Below are 17,491 nucleotides of genomic sequence, written 5' to 3'. Positions count from 1 at the left end.
CTCTAAGATGCACCTAGAAAACACATTTCTTCTATTAGTCCAAGCCCAACTTGGTCCTATATTTAGCCTAACTATAGGCAGAATCACCATGACTAAAAAAAATACCAACCGAAGCATAAAGATCAATGAGGTATCTCAAAGAAATACTTGTCTATATGAGTCACAGTAAAATGGCCATGTAAGAACCTCCCCTACTTGATTATTCCCCATGCAACAATAAAAAACAATGAAAACACAGGCAAGAAAATCTTACCATCTCTTTAGATCTAGAAATTAAGAGTTTGCAGCAATTCTGGAGGTTTTCTCCTCAGAAAAGCAATGGGTCCTGACAAAAACAGAACTTTGTGGCATTTGTTTGTTTGGGACCACACCCAGTGGTGCTCAAGAATTACTCCTGGGCCTGGAGAGATAGCACAGCAGCATTTGTCTTGCAAGCAGCCGATCCAGGACCAAAGGTGGTTGGTTCGAATCCCGGTGTCCCATATGGTCCCCCGTGCCTGCCAGGAGCTATTTCTGAGCAGACAGCCAGGAGTAACCCCTGAGCACTGCCGGGTGTGGCCCAAACACACACACACACACACACACACACACACACACACAAATGAATTACTCCTGGAGGAGCTCAGGAGACCATATTTGCAGAAAATTAAAGCTCCCCCACCCTTTTTTAGTCTTTATGGCATTGTAATTTGTTTTCATCATTGTCCACTCTCCATCCTGCCCAGGGTAAACTGGAAAAATCAACTGCTCAGCCTCACAGGGAAATAAGCAGACCAAGAATTTCCAGTGGACTCATGGAGTGGGGTTTTTCAAAGCTCCATCCCTGGAAAATCTTTGTTCTTGACTCTGACTGGCAGTCAGCTCCCTGGAAAATACTTCCTTGGGGCCGAAGAGACAGCGCAGCGGTAGGGCATTTGCCTTTGACGACACTGAAGGATGGTGGTTCAAATCCCGGCATCCCATATGGTCCCTGGAGCCTGCCAGGAGTGACTTCTGAGCGTAGAGCCAGAAATAACCCCTGAGTGCTGCCGGGTGTGACAAAAGAAAGGAAAGGAAGGAAGGAAGGAAGGAAGGAAGGAAGGAAGGAAGGAAGGAAGGAAGGAAGGAAGGAAGGAAGGGAGGGAGGGAGGGAGGGGGAGGGAGGGAGGAGGGAGGGAGGGAGGGAGGGAGGGAGGGAGGGAGGGGGGAGGGAGGGAGGGAGGGAGGGAGGGAGGGAGGGAGGGAGGGAGGGAGGGGGGAGAGGAAAGAAGAAAGAAAGAGAGAGAGAGAGAGAGAGAAGAAAGAAAGAAAGAAAGAAGAAAGAGAGAAGAAAGAGAAGAAAGAAAGAAAGAAAAGAAAGAAAGAAAGAAAGAAGAAGAAAGAAAGAAAGAAGAAAGAAAGAAAGAAAGAAAGAAAGAAAGAAAGAAAGAAAGAAAAAGAAAGAAAGAAAGAAAGAAAGAAGAAAGAAAAAATAAAGAAGGAAAGAAAAAAGAAAGAAAGAAAGAAAGAAAGAAAGAAAGAAAGAAAGAAAATACTTTCTTTTCTTCCAACCTGTTCAGGGCTTCCCTATAGCAACAACTATTAACGCTGTATTTGCTCAAGTAGGAGTTAGGCCTTAGAGCAAACAAGCCAGCCCAAAGCTAAAAGGAAAAGCTGGAGAGTGCCATGGCCTAAAAGTATCTAAAAGGCCACACCACCCAGACAGCCTGTGCATAATCCACAAGTGTGCTCCCACATGTGTGCTCAAAAACTCTTCAACACCTTCTGCCCTCACCCTTCATTTTCTTGGAAGCAGAGAGTGGAGGCAAATCAATGTTTCAAAATGTTTGGCAGAATATTGAAAATGTATACCATGGGACCGGAGAGATAGCATGGAGGTAAGGCATTTGCCTTTCATGCAGAAGGACGGTGGTTTGAATCCCAGCATCCCATATGGTCCCCTGTGCCTGCCAGGGGCAATTTCTTTTTTTTTTTGTTTGTTTTTTTTTGTTTTTTTTTTTGTTTTTTTTGTTTTTTTTTTTTTTGTTTTTGGGCCACACCCGTTTGACGCTCAGGGGTTAATCCTGGCTATGTGCTCAGAAATCGCCCCTGGCTTGGGAGGACCATATGGGACGCCAGGGGATCGAACCGCGGTCCGTTCCTTGGCTAGCGCTTGTAAGGCAGACACCTTACCTCTAGCGCCACCTTCCCGGCCCCGCCAGGGGCAATTTCTGAGCATAGAGCCAGGAGTAACCCCTGAGTGCTGCCGGGTGTGACCCCCCCCCAAAAAAAAAAAAACTAAAAGAAAATGTATACCAATACCGATGCATTTGTTCTAGCTTAACCAACATTGGTGGAGGAATTTAAAGAAATCTCTGCCTTTGGAGCTAAGAAATACAGCAGGTAAGGTCAACCCAACTTTAACTGTAGGCATACCATGGTCCCCCAAGCTCATCAGGAGGGATCCCTGAGTGTAAAGCCAAGAATAAACCTTGAACATCATCAGGAGTAAGCCTGAACACAGCTACAAACCAAACACCGTACTGGGTTTAGTTTGGTTTGGCTTTTCCTTAGGAGTGAAAAAAAAGGAAGAAATCTAAGTCTTTATGGATGGCCAACAAGCATATGAGAAAGTGTTCATCATCATTTATGAATAGGAAAATACAAATCAAAACAATACTAACACCAATGAGAAAGGAACCTATTTTTTTTGTTTGTTTTTTGTTTTTTGGGTCACACCCGGCAACGCTCAGGTGTTACTCCTGGCTCTATGCTCAGATATCGCTCCTGGCAGGCTCAGAGGACCATATGGGATGCCAGGATTCAAACCACCATCCTTCTGCATGCAAGGCAAACGCCTTACCACTGTACTATCTCTTCGGCCCCAAGAAAGGAACCTATTAAGAAGTCTAGAAATAGGGGCTGGAAAGTACAGAGAATATATACAGAAAGTAAAGCACTTTTCTTGCATGTGGCCAGCCTAGTTTCAATCCTAAGCATTCTATATGTTGTCCTGAGCACAGACAGAAGTAATTTCTGAGTGCTGAACTAGGAGTAACCCCTGAACATCACTGGATGTAGCCAAGCCCACCCCGCCCACTCCCGTGTTTTTGTGTTTGGACCCAGCAGCACTCGGAGATTACTCCTGGTTCTGTGCTCAGAAATCACTCCTGACAGGCTCTGAGGACCATATGGGATTCCAGGGATTGAAACTGGGTTGGCCAATGCAAGGCAAATGCCCTATCCACTATGCTATCATTCAGGCCCCAGCCCCCCAAATGTTTAGTCTGGAAACAGCCAGTGTTGATGAGGCTGTGGTGAGAAGAAATCCTCATTCACTGTCTGGTTCAGCCTCTGTGGAGAACAACATGAAGAAATATCCAAAAATAAAAATAGAAATACTATACAACCCAGCTATACCATTTCTTGGGCAAAACATTAATTTAAAAAGATATATGCACATCTGTGTTCATGGCAGTGCTTAGTACAATAGCCAATATATAGAAACAACTCAAATGCCAAAACATAAATGAATAAATAAAGAAGTTATACTATATATATACATATATACACACACACACACACACACACACACACACGCACAATAGAATACTTTGCAGCTCTAAGACCAAAATTATGCGGTCTTTAGCAAAATGAATGGAACTAGAAGGAAATCCATAAAAATAAAGAGATAGATACAGAATGATCCCCTTTTTCTGTTGTTTTTGGTTGGTTTTCATTTTGGGGCCTTACCCAGAAGCACTGATATGATGATACCCTGGCTCTGCACTAAGAAATCAGGCTCAGGGGACCAGATGGGATGTCAGGGATCCTTCCAACCTGTCTAAAAGGTTGTGTGCATGTCATGTTGTGTGCAAGGCAAACATCCTACCTGTCACTCTATCCCTCTGGCCCCAAAATGATCTCTCTTATATGAGGAACTTAAAGATGCACAGCAAGGTAGCAACAAAGGTCAAAGGAAACACAATGGGAGAATTGATCTATACAATTAAGTTGGTAGGGAAGGGTTGAAAGGGAGAAGTGTTGGATCCTTGGCAGAGAAATGTGATAGCGATGGTGATGGACTTATGTGTAAGAAAAATGATCATTAATAGTTTTTTAAATCACAGTACCTTAATTTTTTAAATAAAAATAATAAAATAAAGCAATTTTTGCCCAATCAACAGCTGACCACTAAGCTGGATAAGAAGAGATTTGAGGGGGCCGGAGAGATGGCATGGAGGTAAGGCGTTTGCCTTTCATGCAGGAGGTCATCGGTTCGAATCCCGGAGCCCCATATGGTCCCCTGTGCCTGCCAGGAGCAATTTCTGAGCCTGGAGCCAGGAATAACCCCTGACACTGCCAGGTGTGACCCAAAAACCACAAAAAAAAAAAAAAAAAAAAAGAAGAAGAAGAAGAGATTTAAATGGCTTATAGGCAATCAAACATAGTGACAGTTGTTGGAGATTCTAAACACAATTTGCATATTTGCTACTGGGGGACGGTGCATATCTGTATTATGCCTACACAAAAACAAAACAATAGTCTGGGGACTTAAGTGATGGTGCAGTGGGTGGGGTATTTGCCTTGCATGTGGCCAACCCAGGTTCAATCCCATATGGTCCCTTGAGTCCACCAGTAGTGATTTCTGAGTGCAGAGCCAAGAGTTATTTCTGTGCACAGATGGGCAATACAAAATAAATACTTACTAATGATAGTCTGTAGAAATGATTCCTGAGACTACAGCGGACTAAAAAGTTTCTGCACATCAAGGGAAAAAAATCACACAGTGGAAAGGCCACCTACAGAAAGAGAGAAAAATATATGCAAGCCATGTATCTGCTAAGGAGTTAATATCTTAAGAATATAAAGAAGTCATCCAACTCAATAGTAAAATTAAAATATTGTATTGGTGTCCCTGAATATAAAACAAAACAAAAAATTTTAACGGACAGAACATTTTGACAGACATTTTCCGAAGGAAATACAGAAATAGGAACAAATACACCACATCCCTAATGGAGTGCTACTCAAATTAAAACTATAATGAGATACTGCCCCACACCTGTTAGAGTGGCTTTCAAAAAGACAAAAGATAACAAGTGCTAGCAAGGCCACAGAGAAAAGGGACCCCTGGTACACTGTGAGTGAAAGCATTAATGGGTATAGCTTTTTTTTTTTAAAACAGAATGTAGGCACTTCAAAAGCTAAAACTAGAACTACTGTGACTGCAGTCCTTCTTTATACATTTACCCAAGAATTAAAATCAGAATGTTGATTCTGTTAAACTTCTAATGTTCACTACAGCTAAGATGTAGAAATAGGGCCCGGAGAGATAGCACAGCGGTGTTTGCCTTGCAAGCAGCCAATCCAGGACCAAAAGTGGTTGGTTCGAATCCCAGTGTCCCATATGGTCCCCCGTGCCTGCCAGGAGCTATTTCTGATCAAACAGCCAGGAGTAACCCCTGAGCACTGCCGGGTGTGGCCCAAAAACCAAAAAAAAAAAAAAAAAAAGATGTAGAAATAACACAAATGTCCTCACATAGATAATGGGTAAAGAAAGTGTGGTATCTGTTTACTTACAAAAAATATATTCAATGTTAAATATATTTGATATTAAAAGAAGGAAATATTGCCATTTGTGACAACACGGATAAACTTGAAGGAAATTATACATGTGATTATATCTCTATATAGAATCTAAAATTGCCAGATTCATAGAAACAGAGAACAAAATATTGGTTGCCAGAGGTCGTGAGGATGAATGAAGGAGATGGTATTAGTTCCAAAGGCACAAAATTTTAGTTATGTGAGACAAAAAAGATTCAAAAACTGATGCTATACAGCATCATGATAATAGGTAAGAATAGTGTACAGTGAACTTAAAATTTGCTGAGAGTTTTCATTACCATAATCATCATTATCATCAGACAACATATCCGAGAGGTATAATTGATGAAGTTTTATGGATCACTTCTGATTAACAAATATTTAAATGTGTCAAGTTGTACACACTAAATATAACTATGATTTTTTATTTTAATAAAAATAATGGAGAATATACCATGATAGCAAATGCAAAATAATAATGAGATTGAATCTTGGGCGGAAAAGGTAGTACAGGGGTAAGTCACTTAACTTACACAGAGCCAAGTCAAGGTTTAATCAGATTCCAATCACCATACATGAACCCCTTCCCCCCAAGCACTGCCAAGAGTGTAGAGCCAGGAATAAAATCTATATGTGGGCTTTTCAAAATGATAAAAACATAAAATAAAAATTCTTCAGCTTAAGAGAAAATATCAAAAGTATAACTTGACCATAGAGTTTCAAGAACTGATTTAAAAAGAATTTTAAAAATGTAAGCAAATTTGAATCTAAAACAATTGAAATTATCCAATCTGAGGTAGAGAAATAAAATGTTTTCTTTTTCTTTTTATTTATTTATTTTTGGGTTTTGGGTCACACCCAGCGGCGCTCAGCTCAGGGGTTACTCCTGGCTCTGTGCTCAGAAATCACCCCTGGCAGACTCAGAGGACCATATGGGATGCCAGGATTCGAACTGCTGTCCGTCTTGTGTTGGTTGCGTGCAAGGCAAAATGCCTTACCATTGTGCTATCACTCCAGCCCCAAATGTTTTGGTTTTTGTTTGTTTGTTTGTTTTTGTTTTTTTGGCCACACCCGGCAGTGTTCAGGGATTACTCCTGGCTGTCCACTCAGAAATAGCCCCTGGCAGGCACTGGGGACCATATGGGACACCGGGATTCGAACCAACCACCTTTAGTCCTGGATTGGCTGCTTGCAAGGCAAATGCCGTTGTGCTATCTCTTCGGGCCCAAATGTTTTCTTTTTAATAAGAAAGTTTTTGTTTTGTTTCTGGGCCACACCCAGTGACATTCAGGAGTTACTCCTGGCTCTGCACTCAGAAATCACTCCTGGCAGGCTCTGGGGACCAGATGGAATGCTGGGAATGGAACCCAGGTCCATCCCAGGTCAGCCACCTGAAAGGCAAACACCCTATCACTGTGATATTATCCCAGCCCCTGAGAAATAAAGTGAATGCAGGAAATTAACAGAATCTCAAGGAACCAATATCATCAAGTAACCAATATCAACATAACAAATCTCAGAAGGATATGAGAAAGTGAATAGAGGTGATGGAAAGAATATTTGAAGACATAAAACCCAAAATTTCCAGAATCTGATGAAATCTATATATCTCAGTGAACCCTAAGTATGATAAACTTCAATAAGCATGCCTATGAATATCACAAGTAAATTATCAAAGCCAAAAACTGGGCTGGAAATATGGCTAAAGTGGTAGACAAAATACCCAGCATTTTTAAGACACTTAGTTCAGTTCCCAGCACTGCAGAGCCCCCTAAGTACCACTGATGATCTCAGCACAGGTAGACCCAAGAACTGCACCATCCAGCCAAGCACCCTACCGTCAGGTAAAACATCACTATGAGTGTCCCTGGATGCTCAATGTCTTTCCTATTTTAAAAAGACACAAAATTTTGAGAGCAAGAGAGAAGAAAACTGTTATGTACAATGAAACTTCAATCAAATGAACAGAAGACCACTCATCAGAAACTATGCAGGTCAAAGCAAGTCAGATATTCAAAGCAATTTAAAAAAAAAAGTCTAAGCTAAATATCTAGACTAAATAAAAGGCAAAGAATGTCTAGGGCAGTGATGGCTAACCTTTTGAGCCCGAGTACCCAAACTGCCACACAATGCCTGGTCCTCCCAATTGCCAATACGACCCTGTTGCCAGATGTGCTGCAAAGCACACACTGGTACACTCGCTTCCCACGTGAAAGCTGCAAGGCCTTCGCGTGCCACAGCTGGTATGCATGCCGTAGGTTCGCCATCGATGGTCTATCTAGGCGATCAGAGAGATAGCACTGCAGTAGGGCATGTGGAAGATCCAGGACAGACCCAGGTTTAATTACCAGTATCCCATATGGTCCCCTGAGCCTGCCAGTAACAACTTCTGAGCACAGAGCCAGGAGTAACCACTGAGCGCTACTAGGTGTGACCCAAAAAAACAAAATAAATAAATAAATAAATAAATAAAATAATAAGACAAAGAATGTCTAGAATTAAAAATTCTATAGCCTATGAAACTATCATTGAAAATGAAGCAGAAATTTTTTCTTTAAAAAAATGAGAAAAGTGGGGCTGGAGAGATAGCATGGAGGTAAGGCGTTTGCCTTTCATGCAAGAGGTCATCGGTTCGAATCCCAGCGTCCCATATGGTCCCCCGTGCCTGCCAGGAGCAATTTCTGAGCATGGAGCCAGGAGTAACCCCTGAGCACTGCCGGGTGTGACCCAAAAACCACACACAAAAAAAAAATGAGAAAAGAAATTTCTACAACAGGGGCCGGGCGGTGGCGCTAGAGGTAAGGTGCCTGCCTTGCCTGTGCTAGCCTTTGATGGACCGCAGTTCGATCCCCCGGTGTTCCATATGGTCCCCCAAGCCAGGAGCGACTTCTGAGTGCATAGCCAGGAGTAACCCCTGAGCATCACCAGGTGTGGCCCAAAAACCAAAAAAAAAAAAAAAAAGAAATTTTTACAACCAAACCTTCTCTACAAGAAATATTAAAAGAAGTCTTTCAGGCTAAAAGGACACTAATGGATCCCTTCTTTGGAACTGGCATTGTTTTCTGCACCAGCACCAAGAATTAGACTTCTACCAGGGAAGGCCCTAATGCTGTCCTGGCACCAAATTGCTCCAGCATAGGTTCATATGACATCCTGACTACTTGGAAACAGCAACAACTTGCTTTCAGGTAGGGTTCCCTACATTGCCATCTAATGGTGAGATGAAAACAGAAAATGCTCCCTGACACACTGACTGTGACATAGGATCTATGAAAAATCTAGGATCTCTAACTACAGAAACCTGACTGCAACAATCACATGATTGAAAAGAACTTTTAAAGGCCGGAGCAGTAGTGAGGTGGTACAGAATTTACCTTGCATGCTGCTGACCCAGGACAGACCTAGGTTCTATCCCTGGCATCCAATATGGTCCGCTGAGCCAGGAGCAATTTCTGAGCACATAGTCAGGAATAACCCCTGAGCTTCACTGGGTATGGCCCAGCCCCCCCCCCCAAAAAAAAAAAAGAAAAAGAAAAAGAAATAACTTTTACTGAGACCACAAAGAAAGACTTTGGGGTTAGACAACTTAGTATGCCCAAAATCTGTAGTTGGTCTTATGGCAGGATGCTTCAAGGGTAAGTTCTCCCTGTTTTTAGGCCAAAGGTTTTTCCTTTCTATTTTCCCCATATTTTTCTGTACCTATGCAAAAACAGACAAACAAACAAACAAAAAACTGCCACACATACCTTTTTTCTTTAATTTATTTTTTAATTTTTTTAATTTCTTATCTTTTTGTTTGTTTGTTTGTTTTGGTTTTTGGGTCACACCTGGTGGTGCTCAGGGGTTACTCCTGGCTGTCTGCTCAGAAATAGCTCCTGGCAGGCACTAGGGACCATATGGGACACCGGGATTCAAACCAACCACCTTTGGTCCTGGATCGGCTGCTTGCAAGGCAAACGCTGCTGTGCTATCTCTCCAGGCCCAATTTCTTATATTTTTTTTTTTTTTTTTTTTTTTTTTTTTTTTTTTTTTTTTTGGTTTTTGGGCCACACCCGGCAGTGCTCAGGGGTTACTCCTGGCTGTCTGCTTAGAAATAGCTCCTGGCAGGCACGGGGGACCATATGGGACACCGGGATTCGAACCAACCACCTTTTGGTCCTGGATCGGCTGCTTGCAAGGCAAACGCCGCTGTGCTATCTCTCCGGGCCCTATGAGACATGGTTTACTTTGTTTTACCACATACTATATTTCTGCATTTTTTTTTATAAAACTAAGAAGAAAGGAAAAAAGAAGGTTGGGAATCAGGGGCCAAAATGCATTGGTAGAGAAAAAATAAGGACAGAATTAAATAACCAAGCTAAAGTCAACAACAATAGAATCAAGAGTCCTAAATTTTAACAATCTAAACTTAAGTGAGTCTGTTAAACTGGCAGGCCATGAGGCAAAGGGTAGTGGTATAGGATGTACTCTGGGTTTATTGGTGGAGGGAGGTCAACACTGGTGGTGGGAAAGGCTTTGACTCTATATCTAAAATTCAACTATGAAGGACTTTGTAGATCACAATAGTTTCAATAAAATAAAATTTAAAAAAAAATTAAAAAAAAATAATTAGCCTTTTACCTGTGCTAATTCCAATCCCCCAAAATTAATTCCCTAATTATTTAGAAGTATTGTTTAAGCCAAGGATCAGCATGCCAATATAGACTGCCTACTTTTGTAAATAAAGTTCTTTTGGATCCAAGTCATCACACCTGTTCACATATGTATTTATGTATTGTCTGTGACAGACACTGTGATAAAAGTACAGAGCTACATAGTTAACAACAAAAACTGTATGGTCCTGAAAGCCAAACTGAATATCCTGCTAGTAATAGTTGGGGATGCTTAGCTTAATAACAAATAGCAATGTTAAATTATAATAATAAACCATTAAATATAAAAAATAAAGTAAATAAAAGGATACTAAGACAACAGTTTTGATACTCATAAGGAAGAAAAGAAAAACAAAAATTTAACAAAGCATAAAGATATGTAGTAAAAATATATATCAAAGCAACTACACAAATAAATAAGATAAATATAAGACATTATACATTTGTTATGTAAAATATTTTCTCTTGTTTTAAAAGAGAAATGCGGGCCCGGAGAGATAGCACAGCGGTGTTTGCCTTGCAAGCAGCCAATCCAGGACCAAAGGGGGTTGGTTCGAATCCTGGTGTCCCATATGGTCCCCCGTGCCTGCCAGGAGCTTTTTCTGAGTAACCCCTTTCAGGAGTAACCCCTGAACACCGCCGGGTGTGGCCCAAAAACCAAATATAAAAATAAAATAAAATAAAATAAAATAAAAGAGAAATGCATAAAATAATTCTAAGATTTTGTTGATAGCCATAATATATAAAGATGAAATTTTTATGAATTTGCCAAAAATAGAAATAAATAGTAGGAATGCAACAGAACTGAAGTTTTTGTATATTAATGAAACTAAATGGATACTAACCTAAACTACAAAGACCAGAACAATAGTAAAGGTAGTAGGCATTTGCCTTACCTGGGGCATTTGCCTTGTGGACCTTTGATCAATTCCCATACTCCATATGGTCCCCCTAGGAGTAATTCATGATTGCAGAGCCAGAAATAACCCCTGAGCATCACCAGATGTGGCCCAAAAACAAAAATAAACTAATCTAAACTATATTGCTATATACCAAAATATTGATTGCAACTTCTAAGATACTATCAAATATTAACTTCAAAAGATACATAATAAAATAATGATGTACATAAAAATCTACTTAGTATAATAGAAGGCAATAATGGAGGAATAAAAGAACAAAAGAGGTCTAAGTCATAAAGAAAACAATAACAAAGTGACCAAAAAAATCAATAAAAGGCCAGAGAGATAGCGTGGAAGTAGAGTGTTTGCCTTGCATGCAGAAGAATGGTGGTTCAAATTCCGGCATCCTATATGGTCCCCCGAGCCTGCCAGGAGCGATTTCTTTTTTTTTTTTTTTTTTTTTTTAATTATGAGAACAAGGGTGCAAAGAAAGAGGACAAGGTAAAGTTACAGTGGAAGGACAATCACCCATAACATAATTCTCAGAAGTCCCCTTGCTGATATCTTAACTTTGAACTTTCAGCCAAAGAACATTAAGATAAATAAGACAGAATCCATGTACAATTACTTTGTCCCTCAAGTCCCCAGATTGTAACACATTATAATATTTCTTAACAGTACACAAAGCAATCTAAAGCCATAAAACTTACATAACTCCTTAAACATTACAGGCATAGTATTTTCTTACATTTCCATATACATGCATATTAGCTTACGTTAACCTCAAATTTTAAGTGAGTTCTTTTTAAAGATTAGAGTCAAAGGAGCACAGTAAGAATGGTGTTAGAGTGGCAATTGTTGTTTGCATAGGCCCACCAAAATATGAGGGACATGGAAAGAAATAACCTTGGCCTAAGTACAAAGAGACCAGACCCCTAAAGTTTCCTGGCACAAGACCAAGTCTAGGCTCCAGGCAAGCTAGATCGTCCAATCCAATACATTGTCTGTAGTGCCAACACACTTTTATTTTTCACACAGTCTCTGTTGTTGGTATCATGTTTCTGTATTAAAGATCCTGGAATCTGCATATCTTACATTGAAGTCAGGACGTGGAGCATCCTCTCCTTTCACCTCACAATCAAAGGGCAATGCAGGGAGCCCTGTCCTGTAAGCAGGTCGTTGTTGTTGTTAAGTCTTCTCAGTGTTAAGGGAAGTCTCTTTTGAGCAGGTCGAAGTCTGAGCAGTGTAGGTCTTCCGTGGTAGAGGATTGCTTCCAGGTGATGCTATAGACCAGCCTGGATGTTTCGTGGATGGCTTTCCTGGTTCAGGGGAGAATGGAATATGCCTTTTCTTCTGAGGTCTGTGCCAGGTCATTATGTCAATGTTCAGGGTGTAAGGTCCCTTTGTACTACAAGATTTGTGTGTTCCAATCTCTATTAGATAGGATCTTATTTGTATTTATATTATTTACCCATTTTAATGTGCCTATGCAAATAAGAAGCAATGCCACATGGTGTTATTGGCGCATATGGGGGCCATAAGAACAATCACAATGATTCCCATGACATGGTTCAATCATAAGCATTAAACTGGGGGACTCTTCCACCAAAATTCCTTGTTAAACAGCTCAAAAAGAGAAGATAAAAAGTGGTTAGAATCATCACTGTATAAGACAACATTTAGTAAGAATTATAGCTGTCAGAGAAAAAACACAAAATATTCTAAAGAAATACGTGTCCATTTTATGTATCTTGAAACAGTTTGGGGTTGTCACACACAATGCACAGCTTTGGACTGTGATTACGATTGTACAATACTGAAGTTAAAAAGAGTAAACTAGGTTAGTGATGTTTGAGAGGGGGTTAGAGAGTTAAGGAGTAAAAAAGAGCTTTGTAGGGGTGTGGGGAAGGGGAGAATACAAAATAAACACTCTGTATATGGAAAACATAACATAAGAATAAGGAATATTCAGAATACATGAAATACATGAAGTATGCGCAGGGGCGTGAGCCCCCGCGCGGTTCTGTAGTTTTTGGATGCCTAGGGAGGAATTTCTCACCCCCTCCCCCCAGGGCCCGATTAACCAGGCGTGGCCCTGAAGACCCGCCTGGTGTGGGGGGAATCATGCTTGCCTGGACTAAGTGGTCAGCCCAGGGGTCCTATGGCTAGCTGTCCTGCCCAGAGCCCCCATCATACCAGTCAAAAGCCCACAAAATCCTGGCATGTGGAGTGTTCTGGGCCCAGCCGAGCCTCTGTAGTTTTTGGATGCCTAGGGAGGAATTTCTCACCCCCTCCCCCCAGGGCCCGATTAACCAGGCGTGGCCCTGAAGACCCGCCTGGTGTGGGGGGAATCATGCAGGAGCGATTTCTAAGTGTAGAGTCAGCATCACGGGGTGTGACCCAAAAAACAAAAACAAAAACAAAAAAATAATAACCAATATATCTTTTGGGGGGGTTTGGGTCACACCCGGTGATGCTCAGGGGTTACTCCTGGCTCTACACTCAGAAATCGCTCCTGGTAGGCTCGGGGGACCATATGGAATGCCGGGATTCAAACCACCATCCATCCTGGGTTGGCCACGTGCCAGGCAGACAACCTACTGCTGTGCTATCTCTCCAGCCCAATATATTCTATTTTATAATTAATTATATTGACTGTAAATGAATTATGTACTCCAATCACAAGGCAGAAACTGACAGAATGATTAAAATATTATTAAGCTGGGGCTGGAGAGGTAGCATGGAGGTAAGGCACTTGCCTTGCGTGCAGAAGGTCGGTGGTTCGAATCCCAGCATCCCATATGGTCCCCTGAGCCTGCCAGGAGCGATTTCTGAGTGTAGAGCTAGGAGTGACTCCTGAGCACTGCTGGGTGTGACCCAAACAAAACAAAACAAACAAAACTATTATTAAGCTGTTACACCAACTACAAGAATATGCCTTAAAGACATGAATATTGTAAAAGAAAAGGATTCAAAAAGATACAGCATAAAGTAGTACCATATTTTCCCGGCGTATAAGACGACTTTTGAAACAAACAAAAAAAAAAGTCCACCAAAAATCGGGGGTCGTCTTATACGCCGAGTATATCCCGAAAAATGTTTCAATCAATATGCCGCTAAACAAAAATTGTCTGAATATTGCCACAAAACGAATTTTCCAACTTGATCCTGCACCAACCACTGCAAGGCTGCTCGGACTTCCTCTCTGACTCAGCCAATCCAAGCAGGCTTTTTATGCATGCAAATTAGACAATGTTCTGGACCTGACTCTACACTGCCAAAAGCCTGCTCAGATTGGCCAGAGTCAGAGAAGTCTATTACAGTATAACCTTTGAACCTTTGCTTGTTGTGATTGGCTTACTGTGGTACATACAGTTGCAGCACAGAAACGTTCTGTCTGATACAGCGAATATAGGCCTAAACCTATGTTTTAACTGCAAAATTAGGGGGTCGTCTTATACGCCTGGTTGTCTTATACGCCGGAAAATACGGTAACTAAAAAACTAAAGAGAGGGGCCAGATCGTACAACGACAAGTAAAGTATTCACTTTGCATGCAGCTAACTAGGTTCAATCCCCAGCATCCCATATAGTCCTCCCTAAGTACCACCAGACATGATTTTTATTTATTTTTTTTTTTAGTTTTTCGACCACACCCGTTTGATGTTCAGGGGTTACTCCTGGCTAAGTGCTCAGAAATTGCCCTGGCTTGGGGGGACCAAATGGGGCGCCAGGGGATTGAACCGCAGTCCTTCCTTGGCTAGCGCTTGTAAGGCAGACACCTTACCTCTAGTGCCACCTCGCTGGCCCCGATTCTTGAGTGCAGAGTCAGGAGTAGCCCCTGAGCTCTGCTGGTAAATGCCCAAAAACAAAACAAACAAACATGGGCCAGCGAGGTGGCGCTAGAGGTAAGGTGTCTGCCTTGCAAGCGCTAGCCAAGGAAGGACCACTGTTCGATCCCCCGGCGTCCCATATGGTCCCCCCAAGCCAGGGGCAATTTCTGAGCACATAGCCAGGAATAACTTCTGAGCATCAAATGGGTGTAGCCCGAAAAACAAAACAAAACAAAAACAAAACAAACAAACAAAAAATCTACAAAGAGACTTAGAATTACTCTACTAAGACAGGTAGAAGATTTTAAAACAAAGGAATAATTTCTAGAGACATAAAAGGACATTTTTATGATGAAGTGATCAGCCTATTTAATAAATATAAACATATTAGCCTATCACCAGAACCCCAAAACATATGAAGCAAAAACTGGAGGAAAAAAGAGAGATACAGAGAGTATCATGAGAGTTGTTGTGGAGAAGGGAAAAGAGGAATAGTTAAAATGGATTAATGGGGTTGAGAGTAAATCCTAAAAGTTAACTTTGTCAAGTGGCGAAGAGAATTATTTTGCTAATATTCTTACAATTTAAACAAATATTGACTCGCTGTTTTAGATACCTAGTAATATACGTTAATTATTCCTTCATAAAAATGTAATACACATGGGCCCGGAGAGATAGCGCAGCGGCGTTTGCCTTGCAAGCAGCCGATCCAGGACCAAAGGTGATTGGTTCGAATCCCAGTGTCCCATTTGGTCCCCGTGCCTGCCAGGAGCTATTTCTGAGCAGACAGCCAGGAGTAACCTCTGAGCACCGCCGGGTGTGACCCAAAAACTAAAAAAAAGAAAATGTAATATGCATCCAAATATTCATGGTAGTATACAATAGTCAAAACAGTGAAAATCTACGATGTTTGTCAGTTGATGAATAAAGTATGGTATAGTTGTACCTTAGAATATTATTTATGCATAAAAGCAAATTAAATACTGTTTCTTATTATAGCACATTAAAATCTTGAAAACATTATGATATAAACAATGGAAGTATGCCATGCAGGATTTCTTTTTTTTTTTTTTTTTTTTTTTTTTGGTTTTTGGGCCACACCCGGTAACACTCAGGGGTTACTCATGGCTATGCGCTCAGAAGTCGCTCCTGGCTTGGGGGACCATATGGGACACCGGGGGATCGAACCGCGGTCCGTCCTAGGCTAGCGCAGGCAAGGCAGGCACCTTACCTCTAGCACCACCGCCCGGCCCCATGCAGGATTTCTTTTTTTTTTTTTTTTTTTTTTTTTTTTTTTTTTTTTTTTTTTTGGTTTTTGGGCCACACCCAGTAACGCTCAGGGGTTACTCCTGGCTACGCGCTCAGAAGTTGCTCCTGGCTTGGGGGACCATATGGGACACCGGGGGATCGAACCACGGTCCGTCCAAGGCTAGCGCAGGCAAGGCAGGCACCTTACCTTGAGCGCCACCGCCCGGCCCCTCCCATGCAGGATTTCTTAAGGAGTACATTCAGACAGAGAGAAAAGTCAAGGCAAAGACTAAGAACTGTTGAAAAAACAGTTGGAAAAAAACTTGGGGGGGGGGGGGAACAGCACAGCGGTAGAGCATTCGCCTTGCATGCAGCTGAACCAGGATGGACGGTGGTTCAAATTCCAGCATCCCATATGGTCCCCAGAGCCTGCCAGGAGAAATTTCTGAGTGCAGAGCCAGGAGTAACTCCTGAGCACAGTTGAGTGTGACCCAAAAACCAAACCAAAACATAAAAAACTTGCTGGGGAAAGAAGCATCACGCAAGGCAGGCTGAACTATGCTGTAGGGTTCAGAGTGGTAAGGGGAAGTTTGACGCTTCTCCTGAGACAGAAATATTTTGGGGCAGAAAGGAACATAGATTGCTATTTCAAAAAGTTCTCTCCAAGAGAATAAACTGAGGATACAGAATTGAGGAGCCAGATCACTGAAGGGTTAAAAGACAGTGGTTTAGTTCCCAGAGGGAGCTAGCAAAACTCAGAGTGGGCCTATTTCAGAAATATTTCAGAGTTCAAGTTGATGAGATATCCTAATGCACAGAATGCTCATCTCCTCCAAGCAAGGGCTTCTTCCTCTGTTCTTTTCAAGGCTTTTATTTTTCCCTCATCCATTTGGAGAGTGAACACGGGTGGGTATTTTTAGCAAGTCTTCAGGAGTGAGAGCTGAAGATGAGGTGAAAGTCCCCTCCTCCACTACCCAGTCTTTCAATGCTGAAGTACAGCATGTCCACAGGAAGAATCCCATGACAGTGTTCATGGCAATTCAGCTGTAATCGACCCCAAACTGGAAGGCAACCAACTGTCCATCAACAGTAGAATGGATAAATGATCTGTGTGTCCATTTATTTGATAAATGGACCCCACCACATTAGGACACTTCAGCTAACAGCAGACCAGTTATACAGGATTTCTATGTATATCGAAACCAGAGAGATAGCACAGTGGTAGGGTGTTTGCCTAGCACGACCCGGGTTCGATTCCTGGCATCCAACCTGCTCCCTTGAACCTGCCA

Source organism: Suncus etruscus, chromosome 9, assembly GCF_024139225.1.
Source record: "Suncus etruscus isolate mSunEtr1 chromosome 9, mSunEtr1.pri.cur, whole genome shotgun sequence".
NCBI lineage: Eukaryota > Metazoa > Chordata > Mammalia > Eulipotyphla > Soricidae > Suncus > Suncus etruscus.
This window is presented reverse-complemented; position numbering follows the sequence as displayed.